This window comes from Odocoileus virginianus, unplaced genomic scaffold, assembly GCF_023699985.2.
Source record: "Odocoileus virginianus isolate 20LAN1187 ecotype Illinois unplaced genomic scaffold, Ovbor_1.2 Unplaced_Scaffold_10, whole genome shotgun sequence".
Classification (NCBI taxonomy): domain Eukaryota; kingdom Metazoa; phylum Chordata; class Mammalia; order Artiodactyla; family Cervidae; genus Odocoileus; species Odocoileus virginianus.
This window is the reverse complement of record NW_027224272.1, coordinates 1,330,898-1,348,221: the sequence shown is the minus strand read 5'-3', so window position 1 is coordinate 1,348,221 and position 17,324 is coordinate 1,330,898. Positions and strand designations below refer to the sequence as shown.

At 40.4% G+C, this 17,324-nt stretch overlaps 1 pseudogene; it reads left to right on the top strand.

Moving 5' to 3' along the window:
• The first annotated feature begins 3,040 nt into the window (after nt 1-3,040).
• On the top strand, nt 3,041-4,230 carry LOC110126813 (melanoma-associated antigen B16-like; annotated as a pseudogene).
• Nucleotides 4,231-17,324: the final 13,094 nt, after the last annotated feature.

Sequence of the window (17,324 nt, the reverse complement as noted above, 5' to 3'; positions counted from 1 at the left end):
AATATAAAATTGAAATCAGCAATCACAATCTGAAATACCAAGTCAAAGCCACATAGTTCGCATCAGATCTAGAGTCTACTTGCACCATATAATCAGGGAAAACTAATCAGCATGTTACGTAAGATTTTCCAAATTACACAAAAATATTTGAAAATACTCCACACATTCTAACAAGCAGGCTCCCCTTGATACAAAAACAAAGTAGATGAGGAGATTCAAGAAAATATTTAAGCCACTGTTTTAAAGAGAACTAGAAAACAAAGCTACAACAATAAGAATAGAAAAATAAAGCAAAAGCGTCTGCCCGCAATGCAGGAGACCCGGGTTCAATCCCCGGGTCGGGAAGATCCCCTGGAGAAGGAAATGGCAACCCACTCCAGTACTCTTGCCTGGAAAATTCCACAGATGGAGGAGCCTGGTGGGCTACAGTCCATGGGGTCGCAAAGAGTCGGACACGACTGAGAGACTTTTCACATAAAAATGCAAATAAAGAGATAATATTTATCATCTGCGTATGATTTCTGTATATAGGGATGTGAACAACCTCACAAAACAGGGGTTTTCAAAATCATTAATCTCAGTCCCTCCATGTACAAAGCACACTTTTTAGTAGATAAAGTATGAAAGAGGCTGTCTTACTGGTGAAAGCAGAAATAGATGGCTGTCACATTTCTCTGACCTGGCCCCTGCCTGCCTTGTGCTCCAACTTCCCCACTTTCCATTGAGGCTGGAACATAACTCATTCCAGGCACTGCAAGGACTGCAGTAAGGAAATTCATCAAGGTTTTGCTGGAATCAGACATTTCCAAAGAGGCCTTAAGTCATGAAAAATGGGCCAAAAAAGAGAACTCCATGAATGGGAACACAGAACAACAACAGAGAATAAAGGGGGATCACACGCAGACGGGCTAGTGGCTGTTTTTCACCCTAAAAGCCCCGGTCAAGGCTGTCTGGCTGAGACACGCCCTCAGTTACTCTTCAGGGTTCTCAGGGGCAAGACAACCTTGGCAATGAGGGTCAAGACATCAGCTCAACAGAAGGAGGCATCAGGGGCTTGGCAGAACCCAATGTGAGGACTGCATACAAGATCTACAGCCACCTCTGCTCCAAAACTGAGTGCAGAGTGTGCAGTGCCCGCCCCTGCTGGTGACCCCGGTGACCCCAGGGCAGGGGTCACAGGAAGTCACAGCCCCTGACTTGCGCCTGCAGAGAGCGAGGCTGTGAGAGCTTGAATCTAAGGTGTGGACTCCAGTCAGCAACAGGAGGAACCCCAGGTGCCGTCAGGTGTCAGGTGAACCTCTAAATGAGGACTGAGGGGATCCCCTGCCCCAGAAAGGAGGGCACCCACCTGGTGAGAGCTCCACCCCAAACCCGGGAGACACAAGCAGGTTCAGGCTGAGCTACCACACGCTTCCTGTTTGGCAGTCTGATTGAGGTGGCGGCTTTTGTGCACGGGGCTCAGGGTCCCTGACCTACAGGTCCAAAAGCAGAGTTCCCTGAGTGAGTCTTGTGGGGACCCACACACCCAGCCCCTCCACCCCACCCCCCACTCCCCAGAAGAGCAGTGAATCACTGAGCCTTTGCAGGAATATTGGCCCTGGGAGGCCCCTGGGAGGGGGTGGCTGGAACTGCTGCTGATTTGCTTGGCCATTGAAGTCTGAGGGAGTGGAAGCCTTAGTCTGGGGCAGGCAGTGGCATGTCATCACAGGAAGGCATCTCAGACTACGCAGGAATCCCGATGAGGACCCCAAGTGATTTCTTAGGGAATCCTCTGACCCCAGGAAAGAGGATGTACACAGTGTCTGCTCCTCTTGTCAGCTCTCCATGTCCTGTCATGAGGTTCTCCTCACTTCCATTTTGGGGTTTCACCAAGATGAAACCTTGATTGGAGGGGGGCCTCAAGCAGTAGATAGAGCGGGCACATTAGCAACCAGAATCCAGTTTGAGAAGTGGATATGAGAATTGTGGGACTAATCAACCCAAGATGGAGGGGACTTCCAAGAGTCCTTCCCCTGTTATCAGCCCTAAGAAGCTCGGGGAGTTATATAGGCAGAGGCCACCCCTTTTTTCCTCCTCAGTGTCTAGCTTTTGCTATTGGCACAGGGAAGCCCTTGTGGAGGTTGATGGACTGTCCTTCCGCAGTTGATTCTGGAGTAACTCAGAATGATAAGGCATTCTTGTATGCAGAGGGATTGACATCAGTTTGCAGAGTGGTCAGACCTAAAGCCCCACCAATAGTCAAGACAAGGACCTTGAATGATAACTGACGGAAAGTGGACCTCAGTAGAGTCAGGATCACAAAAAGTACAACCCTGCTCCATTGGCACTGCTGAGAGGCTACAGACAGGGCTTTCAGGTGCCCTAATGCCCTTCTCTAGATCTCAGTAGGTGGAGGTTTTGTTCTGAGGAAGATTCCCATACTAGCATAAAAAGACATTCCAGGAATTGCCTGGATTTAAAGCAAGGCACATGAGTGAGAATGCGGAGGACACTGAAACCATACTGATAATATACACAGAATCTAGCTCTGTTGTCTGCTCTGGGAAAACCCAGGTTGGGTTTCTCAAGGAGGTAACACCACACTTGCCTCTCAATTGTCTTAGGGGATATGATTTTGGTCTTAAAGGGACAGCCTTATGTTAGTATAGAGGAAGTGACCAAAGTCTTGTCCAATGACAAAGTGATGACCTGAGGGAGAACTAAGAGAACCACACTCTTCCAAACAAGTGGCTCTACAGAGCCCACGCACAGTTTCCTATTGTGATCCCTGAGAATTATCCACTTGAGCTGGCTGACTGCACCCTGAGGAATATTCACACTTCCTCCTTCATGTTTTTGGAGACTTATTCACCACCAGGTCAAGAGACCCATGAAGCCATTTAGCACTGTTGTCAGAAGTCCATTGGAGGCAGCTTTTATCTGAGCCAGCACAGTGGAGCTTACCAGATGAGGCCACTCACATGTGCTTTCTTTCACTTAGGTGGTGAATCCCCTTTGTTCTCCTTGGCAATACTCTTGTCTGTTACCAGCAAGAGTCATCATGCCTCAGCATCCAGAGAGCCCATGATGCTCCCATGATCAATGCTTTCAGACCTGCATCAAATCCCAGTCCCTGGAGGTTTCACAGGTCTCCAAGGTGCTAGAGGAGACCCATCTCCCCTCTTATCTTCTAATGCCTGGCCATTTGAAGGAGTATCCTGGTGCTGGTATTCCCAGTACTCCTGAAGGTTGTCAGAATTTCTGTGCATCTTCCACTGCCCTTACAGCCATCTCATCCATCAAATCAGAAGAGGGCTACATGATCCGGGAAGAAGAGAGTAGTCCAGGCACTTCACTGGCTCTGCTAGACCCCAGGAGTGTGCCTATATATGCTCTAGATGAGGAAATGAATTTGCTGGTGAATTTCCTGCTGCTTAAGTATCAAGTGAAAGAGCCGATAACAAAGGCAGATACGTTGAATATTATCATCAACAAGTGTGAAGTCCACTTCCTTGAGATCTTCTTGAGAGCCTCTGAATGCATGGAGATGCTCTTTGGCCTTGATCTGATGGAAGTGGGTCATACCAATCACTGCTATTGCCTCCTCATCAAATTGGGCCTCACCTATGATGAGATAAAGCATGGTGAAGGGAGCCTGCCCAAATCTGGCATCCTGATACTTATCCTGAGTGTGATCTTCATGAAGGGCAACCGTGCCACCGAAGACAGAGCCTGGGAAGTTCTTAATGTGACTGCAATATATTCTTGGATGAATCACTTCATCTTTGGGGAGCCCAGGAATCTCATCACTGAAGATCTTGTGAAGGAAAAATATCTGGAATACTGGCAGGTGACCAACACTGATCCTGCAGGATTTGAGTTCCTGTTGATCCCCAGAGCTCATGCTAAAACCACCAAGATTAAAGTCCTGGAGTTTCTGGCCAAAGTTAATAGGACTGACCCAAGTTCTTTCACATCTCAGTGTGAGGATGCTCTGCAAGATGAAGAGAGAGCCTGAGTCAGAAGTTGCCACTACAAGTTCTGGTGCCAAGGCTAGCAGCTTCTCCGACAGCTAGATGAGTCAGGGATAGTTTCTTCATTCATTGTTGAAAAAGGCTGTTAGTGTTTGTAGAATTTTATCTCTGTGGTGGGGCTGAAAGGAAGACAGTATTTATGCCTATGTCTTCCTATTTTGTATGGAGAAGGCAATGGCAACCCACTCCAGTACTGGGAGTACTGGGAAATCCTGGGAAATCCCATGGACAGAGGAGCCTGGTAGGCTACAGTCCATGGGGTCACGAAGAGTCAGACACGACTGAAGTGACTTAGCAGTAGCAGCTTCCTATTTTGTATGTTTAATTTTTTATTCTATTATTTATCTATTTATTTTGGTCTCATTAGTCATCTATTTTTTGATGTATGTACTATTCAAATATTGTTTCCTTTATTTTTTAAATGAATTTTTATTATTTCTTTGGCCACACCACATAGCATGTGGCATCTTCTTTCTCTTACTAGGAATCGAACCCATGCCCTTGTGATGGAAGCATGGAGTCTTAACCACCAGGCTACCAGGAAAGTCCCTGTTGCTTATTTCAATATAGATTTAATTGCCTTCAAAATCTTCAGGTTTTTGAATGATACTGGTCACACATTTAATGTTATAATGAGGTTTAAAGTAAGAATTTTGTTGTTTCATAGAACAAATTGTGAAACCGTCTTACTTTGTCACCTGTAATAAGAATATGGCATTGCTATACACTCTTTGTTAGAAATGTGATGGATCAGTATTAAGATAGTTTGGATCAATAAGGAAAGAGAAGAAAGTCTAAGGATATTAAGGCATTCTTATCCCTCTTAGTTCTTGTTTTGTAAAAGTAAATGAAATGTACATGGATTTTCTAGTTCTTTCAACAGTGTGTAAGAAATAAATGTTAATAAATTGGACCTCACACTCACTGGATCATTTATTCCCCCAACCTTCAGTGACTACCTACTCTTTGTAACGCATAGCTTTAATATTGGGAATGTGAAGTACTCAGGACCTGCCCATGGAGTTTAACATATAAAAACAGTAATCTTTTAAGGACAGTGGTGGAATCTTATATTCTAAATAACTAGTAAAATGAAGGAGTCAGTGGGTAGAGGTGGGCAATCCTATGAGATTGTCAAAGTGTTACTGCAATTAGATGTGGCAACTTGGGACATTGGGAAACTTCAAGTCCTTTAGTAGGAGTTAATTTTACATGAAAGTGGATGATGGGCTACCCAGAAGTTACTGGGTTAACAATTGGCCATCACCTGGGAGGGCCAGTGCTCACTTCATTCAAAGGGAATTTCAATTAAGCTGTGTTCAGTGTAATTTGGAAAATAAGAAATAAGAATTAAAGTTTCGGTAGGGATAAGATGAATGAAAATGTGTAATAAAGTGGCATGGAAGGAGCAGGAGAAAAAAAGTAGTTTTCCCTCTTGGTCCTTCCCTGAGTTCCCCTTGTAAGAAAAAGATACACATCAGAAAAACAAATTCAGTGTTTGTGTTAGAGCATCACAAATATATGAGACTCAAAGAAATGACAAGAGCAGGAAGTTTTTGTATCTTTCAGACAAAGAAACTATAAATTTGTGTTTCTGGTTGAATTGACATAACCAAGGGGTTTGGACTAGGGGTAGTAAGTCTTAAAGAAGAAACAGGGTTTGTTTATACATCCTTCTTGGCCCTAAATTTTTTGTGTCTGATGGTAAAATGTCTTCTACCCTCTTGGTACAGGAAGTATGCCTTAGGGAGATTTATCTCCTGCTTTCAGGGGAACAAACGAGGGTCAGTGTCCTTCTTTCACCAACTGTTTTTCATGTACCTTCAATTTAAAGTAACCTATGTGCAGAGTGGCATTTTTGAGGTGACAGACAGTAATCTCTCCTTATGTATGGTTTCAGTTACCTGTGGTCAACCATGGTCCAAAAAAAAAAGATTAAGTAGAAAATGCTCAAAGTAAGTAATTCATTAGCTTTTTTTCCTGGCTATTAAATATTTATTGATCAACTATTATATATCATGAACATATAAGAAATGCTGGGTATAACATAAACTGATAAACATGGTTGACTACTTGTTTTTAAAATGTTACACCCAAATGGACTAAATACATCAGATGGTTTCACACCAGTGCGAAGTTCAGTGGGACATTGACTTAACTGTACACTTTGAGGCAGACAAAGGAAGCAATAGATTTCGGGGACTGTCTATTCAATATTAGGTCATTTAGACGTAATTCATTAGTTTTATTTTTTTTAAAGCAAACATTTTGGAGGGTTTTTTTTTGTATTTTTTTTAAATATTTATTTATTTATGTGGCTGTGCTGGGTCTTAGTTGTGGTACTCAGGATCTTTTACTTTTTGCTGCACACTTTAGTTGTGGCATGCAAACTCTTAGTTACAACATGTGGGATCTAGTTGCCTGACCAGGGATCAAACCCAGGCCCCCTGCACTGGGAGCTCAGAGTCTTAGCCACTGGACCACCAGGAAAGTCCCAATTCATTAGTTTTAAATTGCACTCAGTTCTGAGTACTGTGATATAATCTTATGCTATCCTGTTTCATCCTGCCTGGGATATGAATCACCCCTTTGTCCAATGTGAAATGGAATATCTCCTAGCACCTCAATAAACAAGGATGTAACACCCATCAACAATGTCAGGATTCTTGTATCTTCCCATACATAGAAGAGTGCTAAATTCCTTGAGATATTTGGTTTTCCCTAATTAGCAGTAATCTTTAGTGTTCAGACTGCCTGCCCACTTTGCTGCAAACTTCTGTATATCCTGACTCCTTCCTCTGCCTCCTTGGAGCAGTCTCTCAAGGCTACCTGAGATGCTGTCTCCTAGGCTTGAAGTCCTAACATTTTCTGTTAAGTAAAATAACTTTCTACTTTCAGGTTGTGACTTAATTTTTTAGTCAGCACCAGTATATCCTGCCTCATTCCTTTAGTAGCCTTCTCAATTATCAGATCAGCTGTCATGGTTTCACAGTGATTGTGTTCAAGTAACTAATAATGGCCCAAAACAGAAGTGTAGTGGTGCTGCCACATTGGATATTGTTTTACTATATACATAATTTATAAATTGAATTATGTCTTATGTATATGTTTGTAGGCTACCCAAGTGGCACAGTGGTAAAGAATCCTCCTGCCAATGCAGGAGACTCAAGAGACATGGGTTCGATCCCTGGGTCGGAAAGATCCCCTGGAGAAGGAAATGGCAACCCACTCCAGTATTCTTGCCTGGAAAATCCCATGGACAGAGGAGCCTGGTGGTCTACAGTCCATGGGGTCCCAAAGAGTCAGACATGACTAAGTGACGGAGCACACACACATAGGTATGTATATATAGGACCAGTAAATGTAGGGTTCAGTACTGTCGGTGGTTCCAGACATCCACTGCTGTTCTTGGGACATATCATATCTTCTGTGAATTCACTCTTTCATTCTCCTAGCCTGAATCAGACCTTCTGTCCCTTAAGTTATTTCTCTTCTCACTACTCCTTAATGCCTCTCAGGATATAGAAAGAAGAGCTGGAGCCAGGAATTTACAGTGGGTTTAAAGAAATAAGGTTGAAGTAAGACACACAGCTTGGGGATTATCTGTGAGCTTCTTTTACCAATGTCTTGAGAGCTGAGCCTGCCTAGGGGCTGGCATTTTTATCATCTCCTGCTCTCTCTGCGATACAGTGTCCTTCCCCTGAGTCTTCTCCAGTGAATCCTGTTGTTCCAACTGGAACCTGACCTGTTGGCCAGCTCTTCAGTCCTCCTCTGAAAGCTGCACCTGCTCCCAGTAGAACAAACAGGGCAAAATTCACCTGCCTCCCCCTGACTTGGAGCGTTCCAGCTCCGTGGTGGTCCCTTCCCTCACCTGTACCCCTGTGATACCCACATCATGTTCCATACAAAAGGTAACTTTGGCATTGAAATTTAGATCTGGCCACCCAATGGGCATTTCCTCCAGGTTCTCAAAATGTTAACCCAAACAGCTGGTGATATAGTCTTATCTGTCAAATAATCTACTAATTTGGGGGAAATAACCCTGAAGTTGAAGGGGGGAATTTGAAAGCACCTAAAGATTTGTAATATAATTGTAATGAGTTTTTTTTTTAGCATGCCCACTGAACATACACATTTGTGAGCATACCTATGTGGTTAATAACCAAAACTTCCCTTGTAAGTGACAGCTGAGGAGAGGTAAAAGACCTTGGAAATCACAGCACAGCAAACATCTAGTGAGGATTAATTTCTTAAATTCCCTGGAGTCCTTCCAGGAGATGAAAAATGGTTTATTGACAAACATTCTGTCTTTGGTTAGCAGAAATAAAAATGTTTCAATACAGTTCTACTGCCTCTTGTCTATGTGACCAAAAGAAAATCCTCATTTTATCCTTGTGCCTTTTCCTTCCTTTCTTCGTATAAAAGTGTTTAGCCATGCTCCTACATCTTGAGGGTGACAGAAATTCACAGATTTTTGACCAGAAACCAACAGAAAGAAGAAAATTCTCATCCCATTAAGATTTTTCCAGTTGAGGTTTAGGTCAGTGCAGGAAAGTACTACTGAGTGAAGAAGGCAAAATCTTCTTGTTGATATTTTATAGGATCCTTTAGAAAATGTGATGTGAGCCTATATTTGGGAGTAAGTATCACATAGTAGGACCTCAGAAAAGTTAAAGAATTTCAGGGAAATCTGACCTTCTCAGACACTAACAGGAAATAGAGAGGATGGTTTGTCATAAAAATTCTACTCAATTCAGTTGCTCAACTGTGTCTGACTCTTTGTGACCCCATGGACTGCAGCACACCAGGCTTCCCTGTCCATCACCAACTCCCGGAGCTTACTCAAACTCATGTCCATCACATTGGTGATGCCATCCAACCATCTCATCCTCTGTCATCCCCTTCTCCTCCTGCCTTCAATCTTTCCCAGCATCAGAGTCTTTTCCAGTGAGTCAGTTCTTCGCATCAGATGGCCAAAGTTTTGGTGTTTCAGCTTCAGCATCAGTCCTTCCAATGAATGTTCAGGACTGATTTCCTTTAGGATGGACTGGTTGGATCTTCTTGCAGCCCAAGGGACCCTTGAGAATCGTCTCCAACACCACAGTTCAAAAGCATCAATTCTTCGGCACTCAGCTTTATAGTCCTTCTTTATAGTCCAAGTCTCACATCCATACATGACTACTGAGAAAACCATAGCTTTGACTAGATGGATTTTTGTTGGCAAAGTAGTGTCTCTGCTTTTGGATGTTGGCAATTTGATCTCTGGTTCCTCTGCCTTTTCTAAATCCAGCTTGAACATCTGGAAGTTCACAGTTCATGTACTGTTGAAGCCTGGCTTGGAGAATTTTGAGCATTACTTTGCTAGTGTGTGAGATGAGTGCAATTGTGTGGTAGTTTGAACATTCTTTGGCATTGCCTTTTTTGGGATTGGAATGAAAACTGACCTTTTCCAGTCCTGTGGCCATTGCTGAGTTTTCTAAATTTGCTGGCATATTGAGTGCAGCACTTTCACAGCATCATCTTTTAGGGTTTGAAATAGCTCAAATCATCAAAAAAGCAAGAGAGTTTCAAGAAAACACCTACTTCTGCTTTATTGACTATGCCAAAGCCTCTGACTGTGTGGATCACAACACACTGTGGAAAAATTTCTACTAGTCACAGTATATTGAGCACTAACTTTGTAACAGTTTTTGGGGAAAACTACAAGTGGCCATCCACGTCTTATCTTCCTTTCCTTTCTGGGCTTATGGAGAAACTGTGTTCCCAAGTGCACTTGTAGTTAGAAAGGGCATTTGACTAACTCTTGCCATTGATCTGTGTGCAGAAGCAGTATTTGTCATTTCCAGGCCAACGCACTTGCTCTTCAGTTTACCCCTTGCATGTTTTTTTCTTGCATTCATCAGTAAACATGGAAATCAAGTATTGATTCACAGACCTACAACCTACAAGAAGGGAACAGCCTGAACCCCTTTGTTGCCTGTTAGCATAGAATGTCTACCGATTCATAGGGAGAAATAAATTTTTATCATATTAAGCTTTCCTATTAAGCTTCAGGTGCAGTCTGTTATATAATTTATCAATCACTTTTTGTGGCTAAAGCACAGCTACTCTTTCTGGCATTAGGTTTAATCAAATATTTTAATTACTACAGTTACTGTGCATATTTTGTTGCAGGAAATTCTAACAATAGTAAGAAATCACAATTTTCCCTCTTTATGACTAAAAAATTCTACTTCTTCCTCAAAGGTAAGCTTATTTAACATCTAGTATCCCTGGACTTCACCAGGCAAGAATAGTGGAGTAGCCATCCCCTTCTCCAGGAAATATATTATTTTAAAGCTAATTATTTTTTATACATAGATATACTGTAAAAATACATTGTGATTTTTCTTCACATACATAAGTGCACTGATGTTTATTATTTCATTATTCCAATCCAGTGTATATTTTTATCTCAGACATTCTAGTTTTTACCTCTCCAGGTTCATTTTGGGTCTTTTTATGTATTCTGTCTCTCGAACCAGTTAATCCTTTTTGTTTTTGGAACATATGAAATATTGTTGTAATAACTTTTTTGATGTCCTTAACTAATTATCACATTATAAACCTTTAACTTACATATGGTAGCAATAATATCTCAATAAATCTCAAAAAAAAATAATGTAAAAGGAGGCAGGATCAGTCAGAATTAGAGGTTGCAATGAGGTATAGAGGAGATTGAGCTTTTCAGTCACTGGTATCTCTGTATCACCCTCAACTCTGTTGTTAGCCATCTTAAATACTGTAACTGAACTAAGGAGAGACAATCAAGTCTACTGACTTCTTGTCTCTTGAGAGTCCTGGAAATGGAAATGCAGACATACTATCTGAATTATGGCTTTCACCTGCGGGCTTCTGGAGCAACTTCTTGAGGATACTGTTGGTCTCAAGGTATCATCCCACACTTCCCAAGACTTCCTGCTGCCTCAAGTTACTTGTACTGGTTAACCCATTAAGGTGACAGCCCATGCTGAAAGTACTGACCACAATTTTGTTCTCATCTCTTCATTGCTCTCACCACAGGGGCACATGTGGATGTCAAAGGGAAGAAAGTGGAGCTTCTGGCTTGAAATCCCTTTCACTTCCAGGTAAAGAATATGTATGGAGTGGATGAACTCTATGAAATCAGACTTCACTTCTGCTAAAACATGAAGCAGAGCTTGTCCAGATATCATCTTGTAAGTGCTATTTAAATAAAGCAGCTGTTTCAATTAGTGATGAACATCTGGGGACCAATAAAATTGCTCAGAGCATTAGCACACAAGATTAAAAGATGATACATATATTTGTTAATGAAAGTATGGGTGACCCACAGCCCAGCCTTTTTAAAAAATTCATAATGGGTACCCTCTATTAAGGAATTTCATTACAAGAAGAACTTGACTGTGGTTAAAAATTAGCCAGTTAAATACATAGCAAAGGAGTCACCTATGAATCTTCAAAAATTTTTATGGACTATAATAATTCATAGTACAAGATGTAATGGGAAATTTGAATTGGAAATAAAGGGCTGTTCTATGTCTCAACATACGCATACACATCTTTGTAGTGGTTTGAAAATATAGCCACAATTTCTCTAATACTCCATTGAATGTGGCGATATGCTGGGCCAGCTTTAGCGACAAATAGTATGCTAGACTGCAGCAGAAGTGAAGCACTGTGATTTCTGATACGAGATCAGGAAATTTTATTACAAACATTTTCATTATAGAACTTTTGCCTAATCTTTTATCTTTTTAGCTTACTTGACTTTAGAACCAAATTGCCATCCTGTGAAATAGCCTGGTCTACATGGACAGGCTACCTGTAAGGGTCCAGGCCAACAATCCCTGCTGCAGATAATTTGCTAAGTGGCCACAGGAAACTAATGAAATCTCCAAACCTCCGTATGTTCAACACTTGCAATCTCCATTCCTTCCATCTTTTTATCCTGGTGATTAGAAAAACAGACTAACTTAAGCTTTATCGCCATTACTTTTCCTTTTTTTTTTTTTTTTTTGTCAAGCAGCTAATGAAAGTGGTTTTTTGAATAAGTCAACAAATTGCTTCATCTCCAAAGAAGCCTCTCAAACCCAGGAAACAGAATTAAATGTACTCTTCATAGCAAAAACAGGTTAAAAAGTCTTTGAGAACCTAAGAATTTGTATTTACTTGTTTATAAAGCTAATTATTATTATTAGCATTACTTTAAAGATGCCAGAATACAATTTAATAAAATAGTTTGTCTTGGGCAAATTCTGTTTTTACCTGATTAATGTTCGTGAGTCTAGAATGTCAGTAATGAACCTATTATGTTTATAAAACTAGTATCATATGTACTCAGAAGATGAAAATGAAAACACCTTCATAAAGTGATACAAGATCAAGTTTTAGATTCATCCCACTTTTATGTGTCAAGGAGTTCAAAAAAGAGACAAGTGGCCATCTAGAGGGCAATAAAAATGAGATATCTGCTGCATTTTTTACTTCTTTACCTCTAAGAAATTGAGGAGTATCTTAAGCAAGGGGCCCTAACCTGGGGTCTAAGAACAGAGTGGATTTTAATATAAATTTATTTATTTTAATTGGAGGCTAATTACTTTACAATATTGTAGTGGTTTTGCCATACATTGACATGAATCTGCCATGGGTGTACATGTGTTCCCCATCCTGAACCCCCCTCCCACCTCCCTCCCCATCCCATTCCTCTGGGTCATCCCAGTGCACCAGACCCGATCACCCTGTCTCATGCGTCAAACCAGGACTGGCAATTCATTTCACATATGATAATATACATGTTTCAATGCCATTCTCCCAAATCATCCCACCCTCGCCCTCTCCCACAGAGTCCAAAAGACTGTTCTATACATCTGTGTCTCTTTTGCTGTCTCACATACAGGGTTATTGTTACCATCTTTCTAAATTCCATATATATGCATTAGTATACTGTATTGGTGTTTTTCTTTCTGGCTTACTTCACTGTATAATAGGCTCCAGTTTCTTCCACCTCATTAGAACTGATTCAAATGTATTCTTTTTAATGGCTGAGTAATATTCCATCATGTATATGTACCACAGCTTTCTTATCCATTCGTCTGCCAATGGACATCTAGGTTGCTTCCATGTCCTGGCTATTATAAACAGTGCTGCGATGAACATTGGGGTGCATGTGTCTCTTTCAGATCTGGTTTCCTCAGTGTGTATGCCCAGGAGTGGAATTGCTGGGTCATATGGCAGTTCTATTTCCAGTTTTTTAAGGAATCTCCACACTGTTCTCCATAGTGGCTGTACTAGTTTGCATTCCCACCAACAGTGTAAGAGGGTTCCCTTTTCTCCACACCCTCTCCAGCATTTATTGCTTGTAGACTTTTGGATAGCAGCCATCCTGACTGGTGTGAAGTGGTACCTCATTATGGTTTTGATTTGCATTTCTCTGATAATGAGTGATGTTGAGCATCTTTTCATGTATTTGTTAGCCATCTGTATGTCTTCTTTGGAGAAATATCTGTTTGGTTCTTTGGCCCATTTTTTGATTGGGTCTTTTATTTTTCTAGAGTTGAGCTGCAGGAGTTGCTTGTATATTTTTGAGATTAATTCTTTGTCAGTTGCTTCGTTTGCTATTATTTTCTCCCATTCTGAAAGCTGTCTTTTCACCTTGCTTGTAGTTTCCTTTGTTGTGCAAAAGCTTTTAAGTTTAATTAGGTCCCATTTGTTTATTTTTGCTTTTATTTCCATTACTTTGGGAGGTGGGTCATAGAGGATCCTGCTGTGATTTATGTCGGAGAGCGTTTGCCTACATTTTCCTCTAGGAGTTTTATAGTTTCTGGTCTTACGTTTAGATCTTTAATCCATTTTGATTTTATTTTTGTGTATGATGTTAGAAAGTGTTCTAGTTTCATTCTTTTACAAGTGGTTAACCGGTTTTCCCAGAACCACTTGTTAAAGAGATTGTCTTTTTTCCAATGTATATCCTTGCTTTGTCAAAGATAAGGTGTTCATAGGTGCGTGGATTTATCTCTGGGTTTTCTATTTTGTTCCATTGATCTATATTTCTGTATTTAATATTTTTATATATTATAAAATATTTTTATATTTATATATATAATATAAATATTTTCTATTTATCACTACTTTAAAGTATGACAGTCATTAGATCCACCATTAGATATTATTCATTGTGTTAATGAAGTCTACATTTAACATAATGTTTTTTTACTTTTTGAAAAATGTATTCAAATATTAGTTTTTTCCATAATTCTTGCATCTTATTTTTTGTATTTTAAATATCCTATTCTATGAAGAAGCAGAGGCTTCATCAAACTGCCAAAGAGGCTGATGGCTTAAAAAAAAAAAAGTAACTCTGATCTAGAGCAATAAGATTAAGGCAGCTTACCATTGAGTATATACACTTGCTTGTGATTTGCTCTGGTTAATTTAGAGACTTGCCTCATTCACATTACTAACTCAGTGAAGTAGAATGAAATATTTTTAAATTGTGACTCTCCAGAATCCAGCTTTTGGTAAGCTTTTAGTGAGGATCAGAACCCACAAAAATATTTCCATGAGGAAACTTCTTTCACTTGGATATATATTCTGGATCAAATTACTCCGGGATATAAGCCTAAATGCTGAAGCCCCTAAGTTTGTGTACCACACAGTCCACCGTAAAATGTAGGCCTGCAAAAAGTAATTACAGTGCAGAATGATGAATACTTTTAATACCTTTTCAACCTTCATTAACACTCTTCTATATCGACCCTGTGGTTCATATGCACATTCATAAGGCTCATGCTTCCCTTTGGCTGCCCCCAGTGCTTCTGCCATCCCCTCTTTCCATGCATTCTTTCCTTATAGGGAACTTATTTCCCTTCTGTAGGCTCAGACTATTAAGAGCTTATTAATTTCTCAGAGCCCTGTTTGTATGAGATAAATAAAAGCCACAGAGCAGTACAGTATATATGTGAGAAAAAGGCTTACTACCTCATAATTCTCCTTAAATGCCCTCTCTTCTTCCATGAAATTCTCTTATCACAAGGGTCCCCAGCCTCTGGGATCTAATGCCTGATGATCTGAACTGGAGCTGGTGTAACAGTAATAGAAATAAAGTGCACAGTAGATGTAATGTGCCTGAGTTATCCCCAAACCAACCCCCACAGCCCCACCTCCATATCTGTGGAAAAATTGTCTTCCGTGAAACTGGTCACTGGTGCCAAAAATGTTGGGGACAGCTACTCTATCAGATCTAAATAGTGATAGTCTTCTATCAACTCATAGAGCAGTGTTTTCATATACGATACCAAGTGCATCCTGCTTTGTACAACTGCAAACATTAGTGTAAATTTTTTTTCTACTTGATGGTGGACTCTTTGAGGAGCAGATCTGACCTGTTAATCACTATATTTTCCAGGACTACAAAGAATGCCTGGAGTGCCATCTAGTATATATCTGTTGCTTGAGTACATAACTCAATATTGCTGGTAAGAACAGCAAATCCTATCAGTGGAAGAAGTAATTTTCAAAGGATTCATTTCCGAGCACAGTTGATCCATTGATCAATTTTAAAACTGTGGCTAAAACCAGTCTTTTATACTGATCTTTGCCAGCCAGTTCTTTTGGGATTACTTAGAATAAGAATTTGTTAACTGCTCTTGCTTATGCTACCGCTTCATATTCTCACAACGTAAAATGTGTGATGAATATAGTCTACCACCCATGCCATTTAATTTTTTTTCTATGTATCCATTGCTTACAAAGAACAGGTTATAGAAAGGGACTTTAAAATAAAGGCTTATATGTTAGCAACACCTGAAAGATACTTTTAATACCATAAGGCTCATTTGAGAAGAGGAAATATATTCTTTTGAGATACATTATTGTGCAGTAGCAACCAACCTCCAAAATCAGTGGATTTGCATAGTAGTTGACTTCTTGCTCCTATGACATGTCTATTATACATGGAGAAGGTACAGTCAGACACCCATGCTGAGGGTGACTCAATTTCTGCATTTACTTCAAAGATCACTGCAGCTGAGGAAAGGAATATGAACAAATTACCCAGTGGTACTTAAACTTGCAAAATACTGTATAGCACTTCTCATATGTTTTTGGCCAAATAAATTATATGTTCACACATAAGTATCGGTGAAGAAGTGAACTATTACCGTGTACGTAAAAAGAGAAGAACATGAATATTTTTTAAAAGCAGTGAAAGGAATCCAGTCAGTTTATGGGCAATTTTTTTTAAGCTTTTATTATTTCCCAGTGTTACCTTGCTGGTTCAATCTAGAGACCAGACCTGGGGTTTTTTATTGAGACAGGGTCATGCTATTACATTTTTTATTACATAAGAAGGTTAACCATAGAGTTACCATGTAGAACTTCCATTCAAATTGTGATTTTAAATATGCATTCTTATATTTTATTTGTGCCTGGAATTCTCTTCAAAAACATAATAATGAGAGCTCTGAAAAAAAAATGTGATCTTGTAACATTTAGTTCAGTTCAGTCGCTCAGACATTTCTGACTCTCTGTGACCCCATGGATTGTAGCACGCCAAGCCTCCCCGTCCATCAACAACTCCCGGAGTTTACTCAGACTCATGTCCATCACTCATGTCAGTGATGCCATCTCATCCTCTGTCGTCCCCTGCTCTTCCCACCTTCAATCTTTCCCAGCATCAGGGTCTTTTCAAATGAGTCAGTTCTTCGCATCAGGTGGCCAAAGTATTGGTGTTTCAGCTTCAGCATCAGTCCTTCCAATGAATATTCAGGACTGATTTCCTTTACGATGGACTGGTTGGATCTCTCTGCTGTCCATGGGACTCCCAAGAGTCTTCTCCAACACCACAGTTCAAAAGCATCAATTCTTTGGTGCTCAGCTTTCTTTATAGTCCAACTCTCACATCCATACATGACTACTGGAAAACCATAGCTTTGACTAGATGGACCTTTGTTGGCAAAGTAATGTCTCTGCTTTTTAATATGCTGTCTAGGTTGGTCATAATTTTCCTTCCAAGGAGGAAGCATCTTTTAATTTCATGGCTGCAGTCACCATCTGCAGTGACTTGGGGGCCCTCCAAAATACAGTCTATTACTATTTCCACTATTTCCCCACCTATTTGCCATGAAGTGATGGGACCGGATGCCATGATCTTAGTTTTCTGAATGTTGAGTTTTAAGTCAACTTTTTCACTCTCCTCTTTCACTTTCATCAAGAGGCTCTTTAGTTCTTCTTCACTTTCTGCCATAAGGGTGGTGTCATCTGCATGTCTGAGGTTATTGATATTTCTCCTGG